This window comes from Lactuca virosa, chromosome 5 (assembly GCF_052849685.1).
Source record: "Lactuca virosa cultivar CGN04683 chromosome 5, Lactuca_virosa_CGN04683_v6, whole genome shotgun sequence".
Classification (NCBI taxonomy): Eukaryota; Viridiplantae; Streptophyta; class Magnoliopsida; order Asterales; family Asteraceae; genus Lactuca; species Lactuca virosa.
Genome location: NC_136430.1, coordinates 102,246,683 through 102,271,628, shown reverse-complemented (window position 1 = coordinate 102,271,628; position 24,946 = coordinate 102,246,683). Strand labels below are relative to the sequence as shown.

The following is a 24,946-nucleotide window of genomic DNA, read 5'->3' as shown; positions in this document are numbered from 1 at the left end:
TTTTTCTTGAGACAACAAGGGATATAAAATTTTGGGTTTTGGTTGCGGGTCCTGGGTTGTGGTAGGCTGACTGGGTCTTGGCGGGGAAAAGTGATATGGGGGAATATCACTCGTAGCCATTATGTGGTCAGCCACATCTACGGTAGTAAGTCCAATGGACTCCAAAATATACATTCGCAATGTAAGAATGGGACCAAATATAGTTTGATCCTTGCAAGGATTGTACCTCTTAATATCGCAAGTTGAGAACAGGTCGGTGTCATTGCCCATGCTAAGTTTAGCATCCTTGTGTAGATCAACAACATACAACGAACAGAACCTTGCAAACGTGATTTCTGTCATGCCTTCCTTTGGTGCATCCTTGGAGATATATTGCAGAAAATCATGCTAGATGATTTGACCATAGTTGACTGCATTTCCAGTGTAGATACTACAAATGATGTCCAAAAGTTGTTTTCCAATGTTATCGGTCCCTCCTATTCTGCCTGAGAGACATCTGATCACGAAATGGCAAACAAATTGCCAAACAACAGACAATTTGCTTTTCTTGAATTCTCCTACTCCTTTGAGTTTAGCTTGATACCCCATTTGGTAAAGTGCAAAAAGACATCAGTCGTGCTTGGAGAGTAGAACTTTTTTGATGGAAGAACCCTTAGGTTGTTTGCAGTGAGAAACTTTTCTTTGCTCAAAACCACCAAAGAATCATCAATGAGATTAGGATGAATTTTTTGGGGTTTGGCATGAGGTCTGAAAGCAGAAAATGCACACTGGAACAGGACTTCTTGTGGTACAACTTCTGTGAATGAATCTAAAGCTCCAAACAGAGGGTGAGATGGAAGAAACTTGATCATCAGTTTGATTGCTTTATTGTAGGATAGATGTTCTTCAAACATTCATATGTAGTTGTTGGCTGCGATCGAAGGAGTTAGGTCTTTGATCTTCGATTCTGACCCATTTGGTCGTGCTGAACCTGAAGCTTTGGACTGTTTCTTTGAAATTCTTGACTTCACCATTGTTGCAAGAAAACGAGTTTGAAGAACTTGCTCGAAATTATTTTTTGCAAGAGGTGAAAGAGATGAAGATCGTCTGTGAGTTCAGAAAGCGTAAAAGCTCTCTTGGGAAGAAAATGGGGTTTTTATACCTCCGGATTTCAAAAAAGATTGGTATTAATTTAATTACACTTGTTAAAGTTAAAAACCTTTGGGTTTTTACCATTATCAGATTGAATTAAAATAAATCAAAAATAATTATTTTCCGCGAAAAGAGGAGCATTAAATGTTTTGACAGGCCCATGATGACACGTCGGTTAAACGTGAGGGTGAGAAATGGTTTATCCGTTGTGAAAAATGGGGAAATGGAACGCATTAGACCCCAACGGTTGCGTGATGTGATTGGAAAGGATTTGCAAAAGGATTTTACAGAAGGCAAATCGGTTCTCTTTATTTTTATCCCAAAATAGGCTTGACGAGGAAAGTTATTTGAAAAGAGACTGTAGTATCATGTGCGACAAAATGAATTTTTGAAGAATGTTTTTAATTTCATTAAGTAGCACACAATATCATTTAAGGCTTTTATGAAGTGATGACTGCAGGTTCATTTAATGCATCTGCGATAGTATTTAATGCGTGTATGGTAGATGAAAGACAAACTAGATCATGAAGGTTAGAAATAAAAGAAATAAGGAGACCCGCAGAGTATATAGATCATAAGTGACTTAGGTATACAAAGTATATCGAAGAGCAATTATGAAGTGTATACTAAGTCAGTTATTCTAAAGATAGACTACAGTCGATAAGGTGCTTCAAGAATTTTGTTTTGAAATGAAAAGGAGCAATTTATTTACACCCGAGACCTAGTGAGGTCTGCGGTACCTATCCTTTCAAAAAGAACTGTGGATCAGGGTTCATCCTCCCTAACATTTCCAAAAATCCATTCAGTTTTGTGGAGTCAGTGCCTTAGTGAAAACATCAGCTATTTCTTCATGAGTTGGCACAAAAGTAAGTTCGATGTTACAGTTGAGGATGTGGTCTTTGATGAAGTGGTACCGTAGCTCTATGTGTCTCGTGTTCGAGCGATGGATAGGATTATGAGAAATCGCTATTGCACTCTCTGAATCACAATAGATGGGCACTTGCATCATCCTGTACCCGTAGTCCAACAGTTGTGTCTTCATCCAAAGGACTTGGGAGCAACAACTGGCTACGGCCACATATTCTGCCTCTGCGGTAGACAATGAAACACAGTTTTGTTTTCTTGAAGACCAGCTACCTAATCTTCCACCCAGAAACTGACATCCACCCGAAGTGCTCTTACAATCGAGTCTGCATCCAGCATGATCAGCGTCTGTAAAAGCTTGAAGGCTGAAGTCGTTACCCGCAGGGTACCAAATACCCAAGGCTTTACTCCCTTTTAGATACCTAAAGATCTGCTTGACTACGGTCAAGTGGGATATTTTCGGATCAGATTGTTATCTATCACATAAACCCGTAGCAAACACGATGTCTGGTCGACTAGCAGTGAGGTACATCAATGAACCAATTATTCCTTGATAAATATTGTGATCAACTGACTCTCTGGTAGGGTCAGCTGAGATTTTGTACCCAAAGGCCATAGAGACCTTTGCTGAGGAGCAACTCTCCATTGAAAACTTCTCCAATAGTTTAGTGATGTACTTCTCTTGATGGATGAAAATCCCTTGAGGGACTTGTTTAACCTGAAGACCTAGAAAGAATTTAATCTCTCTATTCATGCTCATTTGAAACTTGTTTGTCATGAGCTTTGCAAATTCATCCACCATACTCTGATCCGTTGAACTGAAGATGATATCATCCATATAAATTTGAACAAGCATCAAATGGTTGTCATTTGCTCGTCTAAATAAAGTGGGATCAATCACACATCTTTTGTACCGTGAAGAGACAAGAAACTCTGAAAGAGTCTCATACCATGCTCTTGGTGCCTACTTTAAACCGTAGATAGCTTTCTCTAGCTTATAACAAAGATTTGGAAATTATGAGCTTTCAAAGCCTGGAGGTTGTTACAGATAGACTTCCTCTTTAAGTTTGCCATTTAGGAAAGCACTTTTCACATCCATATGATGGACCTTGATGTTTTTTATGAGCTGCATACGCTAAGAAAATACATATGGCTTCCATCTTAGCAACTGGTGCATATGTTTTATCGTAATCAACACCTTCAAGTTGACTATACCCCTTTGCAACTAAGCGTGCTTTGTTTCTTATTACCACACCTGATTCATCTAACTTGTTTTTGTAAACCCATCTTGTACCGACAATAGTATGACTTTTTGGCTTCAGTACCAATATCCAAACTTTATTACTTTCAAACTCAACAAGTTCCTTTTGAAATGCAATGATCCAATCAGGCTCCATAAGTGCTTCTTTTTTGGTTCTAGGCTAGACGAATGACATGAATGTTGCATAATGACAATGGTTATTTAAGTCAGTAGAAGAATGAGTTTGAATACCTAAAGATGGATTTCCGATGATTTGACCCCGTGGGTGATTTTTCGTCCAAATGTGTAGACAAGATTGTTGATGGTCTACGGATACGGTTAAGGGAATATCCTCTACGTATGAGGAATCTTCGGGTTGCTCGTTGAAGGTAGTTCCCCCTCGATGTGTGAATAGCCCGCATGTGAGTTGAAAACTCTTTTAAGATCGATAATATTCTTAACAAATAAAACATAAAGTAAACCAAAGAACAAACACACAATAAATCAAATGGATGTCGAATGATTAAAACAGCAATACCTCAGAAGAGCTCGATGTATAACTTCTACTGTAGAGGCGTGCCAGGGTTACAGTACTGTTTAAGAAAGTATTCAAGAAGCGTATCTAATGTGATGCATGCATGCACCATAAATACTAAACCCTAAAAACAAATACACGGTTGAACAGGCCCAAACCGTGAATTCATTGGACTAAACTAACGAAGCCCAATGGCACAACCCATAGACTCAACAATATCCCCTTTTGTGCCAATTGAGGCGAGAGATCACTTCGGTTGAGTAACAGTGGTTTTCTTCACAGTCTTCAACAGCTTCGGTATGATGGCAAGAAGAGTTTGACGAAAGTTAATATACCACCGAAGCATATCTGAAAACATCTTCTTATCAGCTTCACTATTCTGATTGCACCTGTATATGATATCGAGAATATGATCCAAGAAAGAAGTGGAGAACAGGTGTTTGTCAACGAGAGCGAACAGGCATTTTTGACCTTCGCCCCTGATGAACATGACTGTATGAAATTGTGGGTTGATTTTTCCCTTCATCATCATGTTGATGTCGCTTGCCTTCCCAATTGGCTTGATAGTGGCCTTCTTCCTTAAGGCAGAGGCGATCTCCTGATCCATCTTTGCGACTTCAAGAATATAATACACCAGCATTCGCTTGATGTGATTGATGATAGGCTCATACTCTTGTTGATTTGTCAACAAAATATTGTTCAGGAGAATCCAGTCATGAGGATTCAAATTTGGTAGATCAGCTAGGCAGATCATATGAACCGAACTGTCTGAGCTTCGGGTCACTTTGAATTTGATATTCATAAACTTCCCTGCTGAAATGGGTTTCAACACCTTGACTGTTGTGATCTTCTATTTACTCGAAGTCAGGTATTGCGGTTGAGAGAACGCAAGATAGTATTCGATCAAGTCTCGATCAACCTTTGGGTTAGGAGAGGGGATGGCAACTGTTGACTCGAAACAATAAAAGATGAATGCTTTTCGGGTGATTGGCATATCAAATTGAGAATCCTTGGAATTCTCAAGATCGAATGAAAGGACTGGTTCGAGCCAATATGTGCTTGGAGATTCAATTACTTCCTTCAGAAGTTTTTCCATCATCCACATAGAGAACATAGATTTCCTTCGTTCTAATGCATCATTCGCTTCTTTTTGTTTCCTCTCCCTTTCAGCTTCTTCATTTGCTTTACGAAGCTATTCCTCAAGCTCTCGATCAGTTCACTTGATTTTGAGGTCTTCAATTTTGGAAGCTTTTTCTTCTGTTTCAGCCACATCTTCGATTTCAACCTCTCGATCAGTTCGCTTTATTTTGAGGTGTTCGATTTTGGAAGCTTTTTCTTCTGTTTCAGCCACATCTTCGATTTCAACCTCATCATCATCACCAATTTTCTTCTTTCGTTTGTCCTTCATACTACCCGAAGCTTCATTACCCTTCGGTTCATCAGTGACTTTTGGCTGGGTGATGGGTTTGCTTTTTGGAGGTCGTTGTGGTTGACCCTGGCTGACATCTTCTCCCCCTTATTTCGGAGGGACAACGGTCTTCGGAACACCTTCAATCCTGCTTAGAATGTCTAGAGCAGGTCTCAACTTCTCAGCCAAGTGGCGTCGAACCGAGATAGTAAGGAACGAGTCATGTGCGTCCAGAAGATGTAAAAGAATGGAATACACATCACCAACACAACTTTTGATGACTGCTCGCTCAGACTTAAGTTCATCAATTTCCTTGGTCGCCATAGTGAGCTTCAAGTTCTGATTTTTGAGTTGATCAGTGCGACGATCCAGCTCATCCATTATCATGTTTTCCACAGCTAGTTCGACTTCGAGTTGAGTAAGACGGGCATCAACAGATGTGTGAAGCTTGGTGTTGGCAGACTTGATAGCTTGGCGTGCCTCTTCAAAGTTCTTGTTTTCAGCTTGAAGCGAGCTGGTAAGATTATCAACAGAAGCATTCACCATTTGAGCATTCTTCTGAGCTGCAGCTTGAAGAGAATCAAGAAAAACTTGAGCATCAAAAATTAGTTTTTCGACTTTTGCGGTCGCTTGCTTGCAATCTTTGGTGGATTCTTCAACTTCAATAGAAGCTTTCTGGCATGAGGAAGTGGAAGCATCTATAGCTTTGACAGCATTAGAAATGGAAGTGTCATGCTCCTTGACAAAGGTTGCCAACAGAGCCTTGATTGTTGCTTCAGAGTATGCCGCACTTGGAGTAGAAGAGGAAGAATAAAGCAATTGGTCAAGCTTGTCATTTAGATCCTTTAAATCTCTCTTCGTGACAGGATCATCATCGTCTTCATCATCATCATCGCTCTGAACTCGATATGAGCTAAAATAGACGGAATCAAATTCCATTTTTGCTCTGCCAAGAACAGTGTCAGATGCGTGGGAGGGAGGTGGGGATATAGGTTTTGAGGTAATTGGGGGTTCAGATTCTGAAGTAGGTGCCCTCATATCAGATACGTTGACACGAACTTGAGTTTCGGTTGTAGTAGTAGTTGTTGTGGTAACTTTGGTGAATAGAGCAATGGTAATAGGAACAAATTGCATAGGAGAAGGAGGAGGTGAGTTTCCGTTACCTTCATGAGATGGTGAGGGTGGAGGTGAATTACCTCAAAGCGAACTCTCGTGTTGAGAAACGTCATCATCTCTAGACTCTGGTTCGGGCTGTGGGTCAGATGGAACATAGTCAGAATCACTTGAAGAAGGAACCTTCGGCTTGTGTGCCTTCTTCTTGGTCTTGCATTTTTTGGAGCAGAAGGAGCTGCTAGTTCAGACTTTCGCTTCTTGGGAGTAGAAACTTTAGAGGATTGACCTTCCTTCTCCCTTTTTTTTATGCTTCTTCCCTCGTTTTGCTGGTTTATCTGCTGCGTCTAGCAATCTTTGCAATTCAGGAGTAAGCTGCCTTGGTCCTGAAGGAGGTAGCTTCTTGTACTCATTCATCAATTTTCTTTCACTGGAAACACATCTGTACACAGATTCCGGAACCGAACCAATAAACATAAACTTCGATGGATCAGAAACTATTATCTTCGTTGTGTGGAAGGTAGCAATAGACGACATCAATGAGTCCGCCATTGTTGGAACTTGAAGCTTCTCCATCGCCAATTGAGTAACAAGAGTCCAAAACCTAGCACAATAGATTTCAAAGTAGCGTGAAGTAGAACTAAGACTTTGAACCAGTTGAGACCATAAGATAGACCCAAAGTCCATGTTGACCATATGGTACAGACCGTAGAGAAGGGTCATGAACGCCTTGCTCGCCCCATCAGACCCTACAACCCTCTCCGATAAACCCTTAAAGAGGAGGGTAAAAAGACCATTCCACTGAGGAGGAAGGCGTGAATTCTTGATCTTTGTGACAGTGGTGAGAATCTCAGTGTACCCCATATCATAGAACATTGTGAAGAGTTGAGTGGTGGTAATGGAATCAGGGTTGATCATGGAGTCATCGATAGCAATCCTTAGCAACAAACAAAACCTAGTTTTTGAAATCGACGGCTTTTGATTGAAGATCTCAAAGAAAAATCTCTCTTTGGCTTTATCGTAGACAACAGTTGAGTAGACCTGAGAAAGTAGCGACATGGGAAAATACTCCACCTTGGTTAGGGCAACTACAAGTGGTGAATATTTGAGGCATTCAACCACTTGCAGCATGTAGGGATCATACTGGAAAGGTGAGAGATCAATGATGAGGTTTTGATTTGGTTTAATGGTGAGAAGAGAGGGCTGGGCACTATGTTCATGAACAGAAGAGGAATCCGCCATTGTTGAACCTTAAAGAAAAGATGAACAGTAGACAGAATTCGCTGTATAGTGCTTGGGAAGATTTGTAAGTGGTAAGAGCGTAAAAGGAAGTGGAGAAATCCCTTTATACGATTACCATGAGAGAGAAAAATCTGGAGTGATGATTGTACGATCCGCTGACGTAACGCCTGAAAAAGCGCAATATGAATAATGTTACCCCGAAAAGTGTGTCAAGCGTGTTAGGCGGCGTGAGAAAGGAAACGATTCAAATTCACGCGCCTTTAAAATCTTATCCTTTCATCTTCTTTTGAATTTTGAAACGATCCAAATTACCGTTGAAATGTTGAGTCATCCTTTCGCTTCATATGAAATTGCCCTTCGCCCCCAACATAGTGTACCACTACAGCCTATTGAACCGAACGTTGTATCTGAGAAATAGCAATTATTACCACGACCATGACTTGTGGAAAATTATAAAGATCGTCGTGTAAGAGTGTGCCAAAGAAAAAGAAATAAATCAAATTATTTGTGGGATTTAAGTGATGTTAATTAAGACACGAAACTGTGGATCCCGGGCACGAATCTCTTCCTTCAAAGTCAAGAAAGACTTAGAAGTGTCTGTGTGGTTTCCCGTTGAAATATGATCAAATGTTTATTAAGAAACATTGAAAGGTATCTTTTAATTGTATGGATATTAGGGTGGCTTTCGCTTCATTCAAACTACGAAACTTGATATAAGACCGAAAGTTGGATGAAGTACTTGTGAGACCGGTGTAGTCTATAAAACAAGTATGTTTGATCATTTTCAGTGACTTGGTGAGTTTTGTAGAAATCTCAAAAACAAAAATAAACTGGATCTTATGGGAGGAAAAGCCTTGGTGTCAGGCAATTTCATAAAGATCGCACAAAAATTAAAAAGAGATTTCTTGGTACCTTCCACTAAAGTGGTTTCGTTAATACGTGGGTGAAAACTAAAACACTTGATTGTTCACCGTCAATTCGTTATAGGTATTGGATTTTAGGTTTCACGTAGCACGTGGTGAAACGAAGCTAAGATCATTAACACAGATGTTGTGTAACCATAAACCTCAGTGGTAAATTCTGAGAGTCTCAAGGGTTACGATTATGAACCGAGGTGTGATGGAGAAAAGTGATAAGGAGGTTAAAGAACTGAAAGTACCTCTGCTATATAGTAAGGACCGAGCAGAAAACTCTTAACTCAATGTGAGACGCGTAAGGTAGCTCATGACATAAGTGATTTTATCAGCCTGATTGGGAAGAATTGATTTGTGTATATCAAATCACTAAGGCTTCACTTGAAGTCTTTGAGGATTTGGTCAACATACATCAGCATGCTTCTAGGGACACTTAGCTAGTACAAAGATAAAGAGATTTATACATGTCCCAGCTCCATCATTTGAATGATCCATGATACCTTTCAGTGATATTTTTGGTATTTCTGATTTTGATAAAAAAAACCAACAAGAACGACAAAAAAAATATTTTTGGATTTTATGAATTTTCTAAAAAAGAAATAAAAACAGAAAGGAAAATATTTTTGAGTTTTATGAATTTTCTGAAAAAGAAATAAAAATAGAAAGGAAAATATTTTTGAGTTTTATGAATTTTCTGAAAAAGAAATAAAGACAGAAAGGAAAATATTTTTGAATTTTATGAAAAGAAATGAATTAAGAAAAGATATACATAGTGTACAAAGTATACAACCGAAACTTCAGCTAAAAGTAGTGAAGCGAAATGGACCGAGCGTTCGGTTCATTTTGGTTCCCGAAAAATCTGGAGCCGAAATAGAACGAGCGTTCGCTCTATTTCGCTTGTTTAATTTTAATGAAGCGAAAATAGTTTCGGAACTGATTCAACTTCCATCATTCCTAAGCCTTGGAGTATTTTATTAAAACTTACTTCAGGTAAGGCTTTCGTGAAGATGTCAGCTAGTTGATCAGCAGATCTAACAAAGTGGATTTCCACATTATCATCTTCAACGTGATCTTTGATGAAGTGATATCTCAGTGTTATATGTTTCATTTTGGAGTGTTGCACTGGATTGTGACATATCCGAATAGCGCTCTCCGAGTCACAATAAAGTGGAATCTTCTTCATGTTTAGGCGATAGTCTCTAAGTTGGCTTTGTATCCAAATGACCTGTGAAGTACAAGATGCAGCAGCAATATACTCAGCTTCGGCTGTAGAAAGAGACACACATGTTTGCTTCTTGGATTTCTAGCTAACGAGTTTTCCATCAAGGAATTGACACCCGCCAGTTGTGATCTTTCGGTCTAAACCACATCCTCCAAGATCAACATCAGAGAAAGCTTGAACAAAGAAGCCGGATTTGGCCGGGTACCAAAGACCGAGAGATGAGGTTCGCTTCAAATACCGGAAGATATTTTTCACAGTAACCATATGAGGTTCTCGTGGATTAGCTTGGAACCTGGCACAATAGCAGACAGAAAACATGATATCTGGTCTACTAGCTGTTAGATACATAAGAGACCCAATCATTTGACGATAGAGAGTCATATCAGCAGCCGGTTTCTCCAGAGATGGTGTTAGCTTCGTTTCAAATGCCAGTGGAACCTTCACTTTAGAATCTCCCAACATACCGAACTTCTCCAGTAGTGTCTTAGTATAAGCCTCCTGATTGATGAATATGCCTTCGGGTCCCTGTCTTATGTTCAGTCCAAGGAAAAAGTTAATCGGACCCATTGAGCTCACTCAAATTTAGTCTCCATCAACTTCCGGAATTCAGTTGTTAAGCTAGGATTCGTGGAACCGAAGATGATGTCATCGACATAAATTTTGAAGATCATTTGGTGTTCGCCCTCTTTCATGAGAAAGAAGGTTGGGTCAACTGAACCTTGTTTGAATTTAGACACTTTCAGAAAACGAGTTAATATTTCATACCAGGCTCTCAGGGCTTACTTCAGACCGTAAACTGCCTTGTCTAGGATGTAGCAATGATTGGGAAACTTTTCGTTCACAAACCCAGGAGGTTGCTTGACGTACACTATCTCTTCCAGTTCTCCATTCAAGGACGCACATTTGACGTCCATTTGAAAAACTTCAAAATTCTTATGAGCAGCGTATGCCAGAAAGATCCGAACGGATTCTAACCTTGCTACAGGAGCGAAGGTTTCTTCGTAATCTATACCTTCTTCCTGAAAATATCCCTTAACAACCAGCCTTGCCTTGTTGTGAATTACGTTCCCTTCTTAATCCATCTTGTTCCTGAATACCCATTTCAATCCAACCAAAGATGCATCCTTTGGTGTGGGAATCAGTCTCCAGACTCGATTTTGCTTAAACTCATTGAGTTCGTCTTGCATGGCCTGTACCCAATCGGAGTGATCAAGTGCAATATTCACTATTTTTGGCTCAATCTTGGAAACAAACGAATTAAACATGCAGAATTCTACTTGAGAGAATAAAGCAGTTTGCTTCGCTTCTAGTTGAGAACGTGTGAGAACTCCCTCAGATGATTCGCCAATTAATTGAGTTTTTGGATGATCGCGTGTCCATTTTACGAGTGGAGGATAAGCTGGATCATAAGCAGGATCCAATTCAGCATTTATTTCTTCTTCGAATTCTGATTGAGAATCTTCGTCATTTGTATTGTTATTCTCCCCCTCGAATGACGAAACAATCTCAACCTCCGGTTCAGAATTCTCCCCCTCGATTGGACTTTTATGGGTCATTGTTGGAGATGGGTTCTCCCCCTGGAATGGCAAGTCAGGTCGCCTTGGTGTAGATGAACTCTCCCCCTGGAATGTAGAACATCTATGAGTAGGAGTAGGATCGCTCGAGCTTTGGGGTTCGCCTTGATGTTGAGGTACGCTTGAGCTTCGAGGTTCGCTTTGATGTTGAGGTTCTCTTGAGCTTTGAGGTTCGCTTTCCATATCTTGTGCCGCTTTGTTTATTATCTCCTTCAGGTTGTCAATTTTATTATCTGCTGCTTTTGCTTCAGATAGAATGGCTTTCTCTGGTTCATCAAAGAGCATTATGTACTCTTCAAACAGATTTAATATTGGAACCGTGACTTGACCTTTTTGTAGAAAGATCTCCCTCATTGGACTTTCGTTTAATTGAAGTTTCTTCACGTAACTATCATCGAATGTGACATAATAGGTTTCTTCAATCTTCTTTGATTTTCTGTTCAAAACCCTATATGCCTTGGAGGTCAGAGAGTAGCCAAGAAAGATCCCTTCATCTGCCTTCACATCAAACTTGTTTCGGCTCTCTTTAGAATTGAAGATGAAGCACATAGAACCGAATACATGGAAGCTTGCGATTGTTCAGAATTTCATACGGTGTGATTGAAAATCGCTTATTAAGGAAGGTTCGGTTCTGGGTATAGCAGGCAACTGCAATTGCAGCAGCCCAGAAGTACAGAGGTAGAGAAGCGAAACTGAGCATGGTTCGGGCCGCTTCACACAACGAACGGTTTCGCCTTTCAACTACGCCATTTTTTTGTGGAGTATAGGCAGCAGAGAAGTTGTGAGACACTCCCTTTTCAGTGAGAAATTCTTCAAACTTTTGGTTTTTGAATTCCAGCCCATTGTCACTTCGGACATTTCTAACCACCTTTTGCAGTTGAAGCTCCATTTGCTTAATAAAGTCCTTGAGCTTTGGAGTCGCCTCTTATTTCTGTTTAAGAAAGAAAACCCAAGTGAAGCGTGAAAAGTCATCAACTATAACGAGAATGTACTTACTACGACCAATGCTTTCTATGGCCAAAGGACCACATAGATCGATGTGAATAAGCTCAAGAGGTTCGATGATCTTTGTGTTGACAATTGTGGGATGACTCTTTCTGCTTTGCTTTCCCATTTCACATGCAGTACACAGATATTCCTTGTCAAACTTTAGAAGTGGAAGTCCTCGCACATAACCACCAAGAAATAACTTGTTGATGTCTTTGAAGTTAAGGTGCGAAAGTCGTCGATGCCACAACCAGCTTTCATCAGAATGAGCTTTCGTTAGGAGACATACAACAGGCTTTCCACGTATCGGGTTTAGATTTAATGGATATATTTTGCCTTTACGCTGTGACTTCAGCAGAACCGTCTTAGTTTTCTTCTCAATGAACTCTGATCCTTCATCATCAAATGAGACCTTCAAGCCAGTCCCTACAACCAATTGTGAGACACTGATGAGATTGTGTTGCAATCCTTCCACGTATGCCACCTTTCGAATCGAGAAATCTCTATTTGTGATCATTCCATAGCCTTTTATTTTGCCATATGAGTTTTTACCATATTTGACACATCCACCATCTTTTAGAGCCCGAAACTCCCTCAACTCTTCCCTTCTTCCTGTCATGTGACGCGAGCAACCACTATCTATGTACCATTCATTGTCGAACTGCTCGTCACTGATAACCTGCAAAAATCAAGCAGATTTATGAACCCAAAGTTGCTTGGGTCCACGTGAACCTTTTACAGAATAGGGAATAGCAATTGAAAGATCAACCATATAATTTCTTTTTATTAGAGTGGTTTCGTCTTTCCTTTTGATGGTAAAGACCTTGAGTTTGTTTAAATCAGGTTGAGGACTTTTATTTTGATTCTTAACGGACTTGTTTTCATGTTTCCTAGGGTTAGCTGACGTCTTCTTTGTTTGTGTTTTGTCTTCAAAGACGAGCTTCCCTTTTCCCTTTTCATCCTTTACATCCTTGTTAGGATTCTGCTTTGGTCGACAAATGAGGAGGATGGGGTTTAGGACCGAAGTTGGGCTTTCGGTTCTTGTCACCACTTGATCTCGGACCAAACTTCTTTTTCGGTTCATCTGACTGCAAGATTGGCAATAAGTGCATGGACCTGAATTATACTTTGATCCTGCTTTCGCCTTGAGAGTTGATGCCTTTTCTGTGCGAACATAATTGGAGCTTTGGGATTGCCAAAACTGCTTCATTTTATTGAGATTCTTTTGATATCTCCTGTTTTTCTGGCGGTTTTGTTCACCAAGTTGCTTTTGAGACTTGTGAATATTTACTTTCGCCTTTGGTCTCTCAGTATGAGGTTCACACTTCATTGAAGAGGTTTCGCTTGTCACCTTCGTATGTTTTCTTGGAATTTATTTAGTACCACTTATGCTTGGTACATTAAAGCTTGTAGGCTTATTGAGTGGTTCTGCCACGTATCTGCCTTTAACCCTCCATGAGGTTCTCTCTGATAAACCGACAGTCTCATCTGCATTGTCGATTGGAGCGGACCAGAAATGATCATCATAGCCACCATCGTTGTCTTCGTTTACTATGGCTGTAAGTTCGGCTGTGTGTTTCTGAGTAACTCCTGTGGTGGTGTATACCTGATTTGGTACTGTTTGTACTTTTTGATAAACCACTTCCTTCGGTTTCAGAACTTTGGATTTATCTTGGGATATTCGAGTGAACTCAACTGAATTTTCAGATATAAGACCTTTGGTGGGTTCGGTTTTGACACATTCTGAGCAGTCAACAACATCCTCTATGGAAATTTCACTCATATCACTGTCCTCGTCAAATGCAGAAGTGTTTTCAACGTTTATTTTGTTTTCTGAACTTAACTTGGCATTCAATTAGTCAAATTTCTGCATGGTTTCGATCTTTATTTTCAATTTATCATTTCCGTCCAAAAGGTTTGTAAGCATGTCCTTATGGTCTTTGGACTTAACAAATGACTTGATTTTGTCCAGACCAATCTTATAGGTGTCAGAGATTTTATCTGAAGAAACAATAGATTCACAGTTATAACCATCAATATCAACTTCGTCCTCCTTTAACTCCAGGAAGGGCAAAATCATTTTGTGAATCGTTTTGCCGATTTTCACAGTCTAAATGCAATTGAGTGATATTAGTATATAAACGTTTAGCAATTAAGCAAAAAACGTTTCTTTGTTTCAAAAGCTTCAAGTTATCACGTTGCAAATAAATAACTTCATCTTTCGCCCTAACTAACTCCACCTCCTTCTGCTCTATCCAAATTCTTCTTTCCTCACTCTTTGAAGACACCCTGCTGATTTGATCGGTTAGGTTAGAATTTTCTAGGCGATTTTGTTTTAGACTACCACTTAAACTAGAAAACTTGAATTTTAAATCATTTAATTCCTTTTCATAGTTATTAACAAGTATTTTCAAAGACTCGAGGATAGATTGTACCCTCTTGATCAACTTATCACATTCGTTGATCTGTTCTCCCATTGGTTTGGCTGCGAAGCACTTGTCTTCTCTTTCCTTCGCTTCCTCACCTTCTCCTTCGGTTGTATAGCCTCTCATCTGTGACACTCCAGCAGTCACCATCTGTCACACCCCGAAACCGATGGAGGAAACGTTCCGGGGCGGAGGACGTCATGTATAGCATCACAACCAATGAATAACAACAATCATAGCAACACAACCATTACAGTGAATTCTTAAATAAAAATGTTTACATCAGTTTGAAACATAGTTTAAATTACATCCAATAGTTTTGTATAGTAAAAACTTAAAAATTCTTAATGCTTCAGTTCCTGAAATCCAACAAGTACCTGTCTACTGATTTCCTGAGAATACAAGCAGTTTGAAAATATCAGCATAAAGCTGGTGAGTTCATAAGCGGTGGTTTGTAGTGAAAATCGTTGACGAGTTCGGAAAATATTTGTATAGTTTCAAGAAAATCCGATATTTTCCTTAGTGAAAATGTAGTGTTATCACTTCTGTAATAAACCATGAATATCTGTATGTTCCAAGAAAATCCGATATTTTCTTTGATGAAAAGGGTAGCGTTATCGATTTCGTATAAAACCATGAATGTTCGTTACTGAAAACTGTAGTGATATGCGAAAATACTACTTCATGTGACTAGCTAAAACTAATCATGAAGTGTAAGTATTTTATATGTGAACCCATTGCATAATCGGTTCTGTTTGAAAAACCCTGGCTTTAGCCAGAATACGTAGTGTGTGTATCAGTTCTATTTAGTAAAAGTAGAACTGTTGAAGAGTGTTAAGTTGTAAACTAAAAGTGATTTATACATATTGTGAGTCGTATAACCATGCTTGATATGACTAGAGACCTATCCAACGTTCTTCAGGCGTCGAGTTAAATGACATTTGTACATCTCAGGCGTGCCCGCCTAACTGTAGCTAGCAGTCCAGATGTGGGATTGTCAGTCCCGAATAGATCTATTCACAAATCTCACGCTCTCCCTCCAGGAGACTCTGGTTATACAGTGGTAGGATTTATCCCTGTACACCTAAGGGTACAGTAGTGAAGTAGCGCCTCACAGTATCGTACAATCTAGTTTACATGTAGTGTAGTAGCGTTCTACCGTAGTGAAAATCCGTATGTATACCGTATATAGTGATAATTTCAGTTATGAATACCATGATAAAGTAGTGATGTAAACTGTAAACGGTTTCTGTTTCAGCACATATGTTTAGTAGTGAAAGTTTCTATACTTGATATGTTTTAGAAAAATCCCAAAACTATACCGATTATAGTTTGCATGCATAATGTAGTGAATAGCGAATCCGGAAAACTATGCAATTTTAGTGAAAACGTCCCTTATGCCCAACACAGTAAAAAAAGGTTAAAGTATGAGAATTGCATGAGTTTTGAAAACATTTATGTTTAGCTTGTATCCCCCCCTTGAAAACATTGAAAATATGGAAAAATGTAGGGGTATGAACTCACAGTCGTTGCGTGAAATCGTTAAGTGAAATGAAGATCCTTGAGGTGTTGCACGTGACACTTAACGAAATCCTATTATCAAATAAATACATATATGTATCTAAATTAGCGATTTCGATAGATAAAGTGTCATAAGAACACTTGTATTCGGTTGAGGAATGTTACCGGGACTTGATCGAATCGATGAAAGTGAGTTTTCAGCCAAAAGTACCACCAAAAAGGTGTTTACGGTCGAAGAGGAGTTTACGGTTCTTGAAGGCTTGGACCGTAAACTCAAGAACAGAGTTTACGGTTTCTGAAGGCTTGGACCGTAAACTCAAGAACAGAGTTTACGGTTTTTGAAGGTTGGACCGTAAACTCAAGAACAGGGTTTACGGTTCTTGAAGGTGGACTGTAAACTCAAGAAAATGATTCTGATTGCTGATTTTGATGAGATAATCGTTTCCAGGCGTTCCTTAGTGACTCCAAACGTGGTTTCTTGATGATTTCCGAAGTTTAAAGGCGTTTTGAGTGTTTACGGTTAAGGTTCTTAGAGAGAGAAGGAGAGAGTTTTTGGCCAGAAATGTTCTAATGAAGGTGGATGCATCGTATTTATAGGGGTGTTGTGGGGGGTCCACTCGTTACTGACCGTAAACAGGTTTACGGTCGTAAACGAGTTTACGGCCGTAAACACGTTTACGGTCGTAATCCCATTTAGACCGCAAACGCTTTATTTTTCGAAACAATCGGGTTTCCGCGCGATTTTGGTTCCGACTCGTAAATAATTTAATTAAATATAACTAGATTATTTTCTAAACCAAAAGTTTGACGGAAAAGTTAACAAATTCGAAATTTCATTAACGAAACTCGCGTAACGGAAACGGACAAAGTTTCGAGTTGTCACACCATCAAACATCTTCCACCAAGCTAAGAGTTTCCTTCCTTCGCCACAAAAGTTCTTCCATCTGTAGGCTTGCGAACTTCTTCATCCTCAGAGTCTGTAGACCAGACTTCTACACCACCAAACTCATCATCAGCAATGTTTCCCTACACAATCAAAGCATTCATAGGATTGTTAGATGTTTTCTTCTTCTTTATTTCCTCCATCTTTCGTGAATAGTATGCTTCATCATCTTCTCTATCCTTCTTCTCAGCCAGCTTTCTCAACATGAAATCTTTGGCAAAGTGATTTTTGCCGTGGCAGAAATTGCAATCATATCTGGAGTCACCAACAAGCTTGTTCTCCTTCTTCGCTTCTTCATGCCGAGGAGCGCTTTTAGGTTCCTCTTTTGCCTTTTCGGAGCTGTAGCTACCCTGCCAGTTTCGATTCTTAGTGGTAGGGAACTTTTTGCGAGAAAACTTTTTGGGATTGGAGATCATTAAAGCATATTCATTATTCGTCAGATCACATTCAGAGAGATCTAACTCTTCTACATCTTCATCCACATTCTTTCCTTTGGTAAGAAGAGCCAATGATCCCATACTAGAGACCACATTTGTTTCCTTAGTCACAACACTTTCGTGTGATTTCATTATTCCCACAAGCTTCGCCAACGAATAGTATTTGAACTGTTCATGGGCTTTTACAGTCGAAACCACCGCCATCCATTCGGGTCTTAGGCCATTCATGAAGGTGACCTTCTGCTCAATTACTTCTCTGCCAATTCCATGCTTGATCATTTTGCTGAGGAGATGATTAAAGCGATCAAAGGCCTGAATGAGTTTTTCTTCTGTCTTCTGCTTGAAATCACCGAACTCAGAGAGCAAAAGAGTTTGTATTGAATGCTCTAAATCTTCATCTGTAGAATAAAGCTCTTTAAGTCTATCCCAGACTTGTTTCACTGTTGTGCATGTACTAACTGTTGGGTTTTGAGCGTTCTAACACTCCTATGGTGTACATGCAACCCTATAAACATTGGATCTATATTTTCTCTATTATACATGCAAATATTAACTATTCCAAGGTTTCATCCTAACTAGCATATTATGAAGCACCTATACTACAAAGTTCTAGTTAGATGACATACCTTTTGATGTAGCTTGATGTCTTCAAGCTTTAAGAGCTTAGCCCTAATAGTGTGGAAGCCTCAAATGGAATCACAAATCACCAAAACTCCTTGGAAGAACTTGAGAGAATATGTATGCACACTAAAATCGGCCCACTCTTATTTTCACACACTTGTCCAATTTTGTGAGCCAAGGACCCCTTTATATATTATGGAGGATTAGGGTTACATCCATGTAAACCCTAATACCCATGACATTTCATTTACATAGGATCCATGGGTTAAAAGCTCCATGGACCATCCATAAGAGCTTAGCCCAACCTAAATGAACTTGGCCCATTCCATATATATAAGAGTCCATATTTAATTAGTTCTTTTTGATCACTTAATTAATTCTTGATCAATACTAATTAAATAATATGATTCCATATTAATATATTAGAACTTATAATATATTAATATAAATCATAAATATACTATTCTCAAAATACTATCCATATAAATTGTGTCGGTGAAGTGCAACCCAAATGGAGCATGCCGGATCGGGTCAAGTACATACCAAATATAGTTATGGACTTAGACATTAATCCAACAGTCTCCCACTTGGATAAGTCTAAAACTATTATTGAGTATGACTTCAAAACCTAACTGGCAATTGTAGCTCTTAAAGCCGCTGTCAAACTCTGACCTTGTCAATGACTTGTCCATTAGATAAGGGATCATATATTCCTCCATTCTAGATATCATATGGACTGAGACATGGATTATAAGCATTCTCTCTGTCCATTTGTTGTTTCCCGATTTTCGATTTATGATGACTGACTGATTGAACAAATCAAATCAGTCCCGGCTTGGCCAAGCATTCACATGTGTCATCGCTAAATCATCGAGGGGACCACATATATCGCTTTTATCCCGAAGGTAAAAGGAATGGATAAACTTTGACTCATATGGCTTGTTCTACTACTTGTTGGATCATACACAAAGGCACGTTTTATAACATCGAGTTACCAAATGCGTTTTCGTGCAATCAATGTATAACCAACTCATAGTAACAACTCATATCTCTAGGTTTGAAGAATATAAGATATTATCGTCTCATGATCACTTGTGATAAAATCCATGAAGTGATTCAAATGAGCACGGGTTGACTCCAATACTCAGAACTTATGAGCACTCATGAGTGTTGTAGCACCACTTTGTCCACCAACTTGGACCTCTACAAACCAACCCATGACAGTCTTGATTCATATCTACTTCCAACATATGACCGACTGTGGATGGTTTGAATAACTTAATCATTCAGGAAGAGCGACTTAGTTATTCTGGAAGTCAAAACATGCAAAGTGAAACACAAGAATAAATGAATCAAATATGGTATCAAACCCTATGAATATAAATAAACACTTTTATTTATCACCATACTGATTACTCATTATTCATTGTTTCGGTTTTATCAACTTTATACTTGAATTAAAAACACTAGTTGTCCCATGCTCCAAGCATGTACACTATGTTTTTCTTAAACAATAGCTTTGCCATACACCAAGTATGCACTCTATGTTTGTCTATGATCCTTACTTTGTGAAATAAACCAATTGAACATAATTTCAATGATTCTAATTTCACACTCCCAAATCCTTATCGAAAAATGTGAGAATTTCAAATTCCTATCATTTATCGAAATATGTTTAGATTTTAAACTTATATGCACTAACCCTCCTGTAATGAATATGTACAAAGTCACAAAGACTTGTCAACAGTCATTATAAGGTATTCCAATGGAGATCAACTCCATGGAAACTAAGTCTCATATTCAAAGTACATTGCTTTGGACATGCTTCTTGCATTAAGTTTTCTAATCTTACACAGATAACTTCCACCTATGGAGACAACTCCATATTCTCATTTTGACTATCACTTCTGAATAAGAGATGCCTCTTTTCAGAATATGTCAATATGGTCCTTCCAAAATTAGCACTATACTTCCAACTGTCCCTGAGCAACCAATCTTTGGTAAGCCATCATATTGTCCTCGACAATTGCTTAATCATTTTAGTCATATCCAATTGTAGACCTTTTCCCTTCTTAATGCCTCTGGGCATTTGGAAAAATTTAGAAATGACAAATATTATAGCACATGCAATCGATCCTGTACCCAAAGCAAATGGTACACGATTCATGATGTCTCACATAAAGACATGATTCTAGACCAGTCTTTTGCTACAATATTTTTATTTGCCATGTTTTCAAAATTTGACTATGAAGAGGGATGCCGTAATCATAATCGAATTTTGAGAACGCAATATATAGAATTTCCTTAAGTTGAACGCAATATATATATTCTTGACTAAAGATGATTACGGTCTCAATCTAAGCCTTTAGAACTGAAATGAAGTATATCCTCTCCCTTAATTATAGCAAAACAACTTTTTCAATCCCTGCAACCTCACGAATTGAAACTTTTGTTTTCTATAATTAACATTGCTAACTTGCAACACTAACAATAATTATCATGGTCCCACTAACATGATGATTATTAGCATAACACTTATGCTCCCACTAGCTTTGACATGTACTCAGAAATCAGCTGGACTTCTAGAAATCAATACTTTATTGACTTTCTTACCAAAGTTCAGATTTCTGATACGAGATGCTTTGATAAAACTTTATCAAAATCATACACCTTTCCTTAGATAGCATGCATGTGTGTCTAAACAATTTCAGAACTATGAAAAGGGATGTCGTAATCATAGTCTCAATTGTTTAGACCTTTTGCCATCTGCTTCAAATCTACTTGGTGGAAGTGTTTCCTCACCATCATTTTCATGAATCGGAGAGAAACCTTATGGCCCTTAGATTTTATGGTGTATGTGTTCTTATCCATGTGAATCGTCAAAACCATAGTCACAAGACAAGGATAATGACAAATCCAAACTCATATGGACTGAACTTATGCAATCTTAACTTCTTGCCACCTGGCAGTACAGGGCCTGCCATTGCTTACAAGTTGTTATGCAACCAATTGAGAACTTTCAGAACTCCTATGCAAAGCCAACTTTAACTGGAATGGGCACAGAATATGTCAACACGATAGGTTATAAACCTCAAGTCGTGTGCTAGTGAAGAACCTCAGGTTTTATTCTTGATTAGTTCTTGAAATTCTTTTTAGGATCTTTAAGACTCCCACTATCCTCTTGACATATAAGACTATCTTGCCAAATATTCAAGAGATAGTGTGGATTCTTTATGAAGACAAACACTTCACACAATTGGCCTTAGTTGGTCTTCGGTTTATCCAAAACATCACAACTTACCAATTTCAAATGTAGAAGAGTAGGACACTTTTACTCTTACATTTGACAAGTGTTTTAAACCTTTCTTTAAGATATGTCACTCAAGTTACAATCTTGGAGTATGACTCTAAGAATTGTTTTGGAACGATGTATGACTCATCTTCCTGATCTAACCATTTCAACAATTCATGACTCCTCTTCTTAGTCATAAGAATGCACTAAGATGACCTTTAGAGGACTAATTGTGATATGATTTCTAAATCATTAAGATGATCACAAACATGATACTAAAGTACTCTCCCATCTTTTCAGATTTGAGAAACTTTTATCTTTCTGCCTAATTTGATTCTTCCCATTCGTTCTGCCATACATTGAGACTTTTCCAATGTTTCAGAATTATACTTAAACTTGTAGGTATAACCATATTTACTAAACTTTAGTAAATCAAATAGTCTTAACGAGCTTTGTGGTGGACATGACCAGTTCACAAGAATGTGTACTCGATCCCTTTAGTCCTTCACTTGACTCACACATCCATGTGAACAAGTAATTAGTCTTGATTTTCCAATGATTGAAAGTTCTCATTCATCATACTATTCAACTTGCATGATTCCAAGTTTCGGTCCAATTGAAACTTGGGTGATGAGGAACTTTCCTGATTTGGTAAATTTAGACACTACCACAATTGAAAGAATCAAATCCATTTTCCAATATTGCTGTCAGTGGAATCATATAAGCAACAATTTTCCACAAATGTCACTGTAAGGATACTTCAAATAAATAAAATTAAACAATTTTCTTTTATTTTAAAACTTTGCGGAAAAACTTATCCTTACAATCCACATGGAAAATTGTTGTTATCTATTCCTTAGCAATATATCATAACTTCTTAAGCAACTGCTCAAAATTCTGATGCGACCGAAATCCACCTTCGCGATCAGAATCAGCATATACTTCCTTTAAGATTTATCTCTATTCTTTGATTCTTAAAACATCAACATGTGACCCAGTCACATCATGTAATGAGGATCTCAGAATAGAACTTAACAGAGTTAGATAATGGGCTCTACCTGATGTAGAGTCAAACTTATTGACTTTAACATCCTTAGGTAAATTTGGCAGCTTTGCAATCAACGCCCCTTCCTTTGGCAAAATAAACATATGGACCCTTTGGTAATGGGACTATCTCAGACTTAGCCTTTCTCTTTACCATTTGGTCAACCGGGTTGACTATGGCCAATCCCTTTCCATTAGGAAGAGAATGCTTTTTCTGGATTTCCAGTGTCACCATTGTCACTGTCCATAAAGTTTTTGGGAAGTTGATCTTCTAATCAAATTTGCTTTACTATCGTTCCAAATCATTGCTGATTCAACAGCACCAAGCAAATAGATATGATCATTAAGGTTCATGTCATAGTCTGTTTCATAGTAGTCCCAAAGGAACTCACTATGTGACTTAGAAAGTGATTGAACATCCAACTTTCTCAAGACTTTGACACCCAACTCTCCCGGCTTGTCAATATGTGACTTCATCTCTAAGATGTGATCACACATAGACCTTGCTTGCCATTAGGGCTTGAGTGACCTTGAACTTGTGGGTTAGGGAGAATAATTGGAGGAGGTGGAGAAGAGAAGTATGACTTCCATGACCCAAACTCGGGAAGTCATATTCATTAGGAAAGCTTGGTTTGGGAAGATCATTGTTGTCTAAACCAGACATCAACAATGGGAGAAATTCACGTAAAGTTGATTTAATTCCTTAATATAACCCCCAATATGATATATTAAGGCTAGGACCCAACAAACTATTTTATAACTTAAAAGAGGGATGCCGTAATCCAAGCTATAAAATATTTGAAGGTAGGTGAATGACGATTCACCAATTTCCACCAAGATAAACGAAATGTATTATTAGGTTTTAATTGGTTTGAAACTCCTAGATTCTTTTGAGATTCATTGAACTTTTCAATGGCATGTTTCAATCTCGAGTGTGCCCTTCAGGTTTTGTGACTGGGATGCCGAGGATCACAAAACAAGGTGTGAAGTAACCATGCAAATATACTTGGTACCCTTAATATTTACCCCTCAATCGATGTGCCGGTTAACCACACACGCTCCAACGATACTATGATAAACATTAAGTTACCCTTTGCCTACCTTGTTAAGTCCAGGTTAGTGTGACGGTTAACCACACACGCTCCACTAACAACTTAAACAAAGTGTGTAATTTCATGGATTAACACCTTATTCACATTTTCCTAAGTAACTAAGATTGGGAATTTATAAGTGTTTAGTTACTTAGTATTTATCATTATACTTATAATGAAGGGAGAATTATAGTCCTTGTCCTACCTGTTCGGCTAACGACCCTCCACCAGTCAAGGAAGCGGTGGGTGTGAGTGGACACCCATTAAACTGCCATTTTATAGGCAGTAACCTTATACCCCCCTTATACCCGGCTTCGTGAATGAGGCCTACTAATGGTAAGACGACTTGCTCTTATACATATAATATATTAAACTTTTAATATTTTAATAGTATAAGGGTGTATTTTAGACATTTAAAATACTTGGTGGTTTAATCTATTAATTAAATTATACTCTTAATTTAATTAAATTTAAACCATGTCATTATGGAATTATTAATTCTCTTTTAATTAAACACTTTAATTATCTATTAATAAAGTCCATAAGAGTTAATTGAATTATTCAATAAAAACATCATAATTCCAATTATTAAATTCAAAATTAAAACCATTTAATTAATTGTTTAAGTTATGAACCCAAGAGTTTTAGAATTCAATTCTTTTTTTTATCATAAAAAAACTTTTTCCAAATTCCAAAACTTAAGGGAAAGTTTTGTAACTCTTGAAAACTTTTGGATTCCATAACTTATGGAGTTAAATACTTGTTTTATGATGAAACTTTTCATGTTCCATAACTTAAGAACAAGTTATGGAATTCTTTAAAACATTAAGACCAAGTTTTGTAACTCCATAAAAAACTTTGAATCAATTTTTTTAAAAACCTTTTCATATCCATAACTTATGGAGGTTTCAAAAAACTCTTTAGATCAAACTTTTAAAACTAATAAATAAATCATATCGTTTTATCTTTTACTAAATTTGACCTAATTCACCTCATATAGCAAATGATTCAAATTTTACAAATAATTAGTTTTTCACAAAAACAAGTAATTATCTTAGAATTTGACAAACGTCATGTTTTTTTTCCTTTTTTTTTCAACTTGAAAATAAAACATTTGCATCAATATAACAGAAAACAACCTATGGCTCTGATACCACTGTTGGGTTTTGAGCGTTCTAACACTCCTATGGTGTACATGCAACCCTATAAACCTTGGATCTATGTTTTCTCTATTATACATGCAAATATTAACTATTCCAAGGTTTCATCCTAACTAGCATATTATGAAGCACCTATACTACAAAGTTCTAGTTAGATGACATACCTTTTGATGTAGCTTGATGT

General features: G+C 38.1%; 1 pseudogene; it reads right to left on the bottom strand.

The window, feature by feature from the left end:
• Window positions 1-3,056: 3,056 nt before the first annotated feature.
• LOC145111546 (putative mitochondrial protein AtMg00820 pseudogene) lies at window positions 3,057-3,392 on the bottom strand (annotated as a pseudogene).
• Between the last annotated feature and the right edge of the window lie 21,554 nt (window positions 3,393-24,946).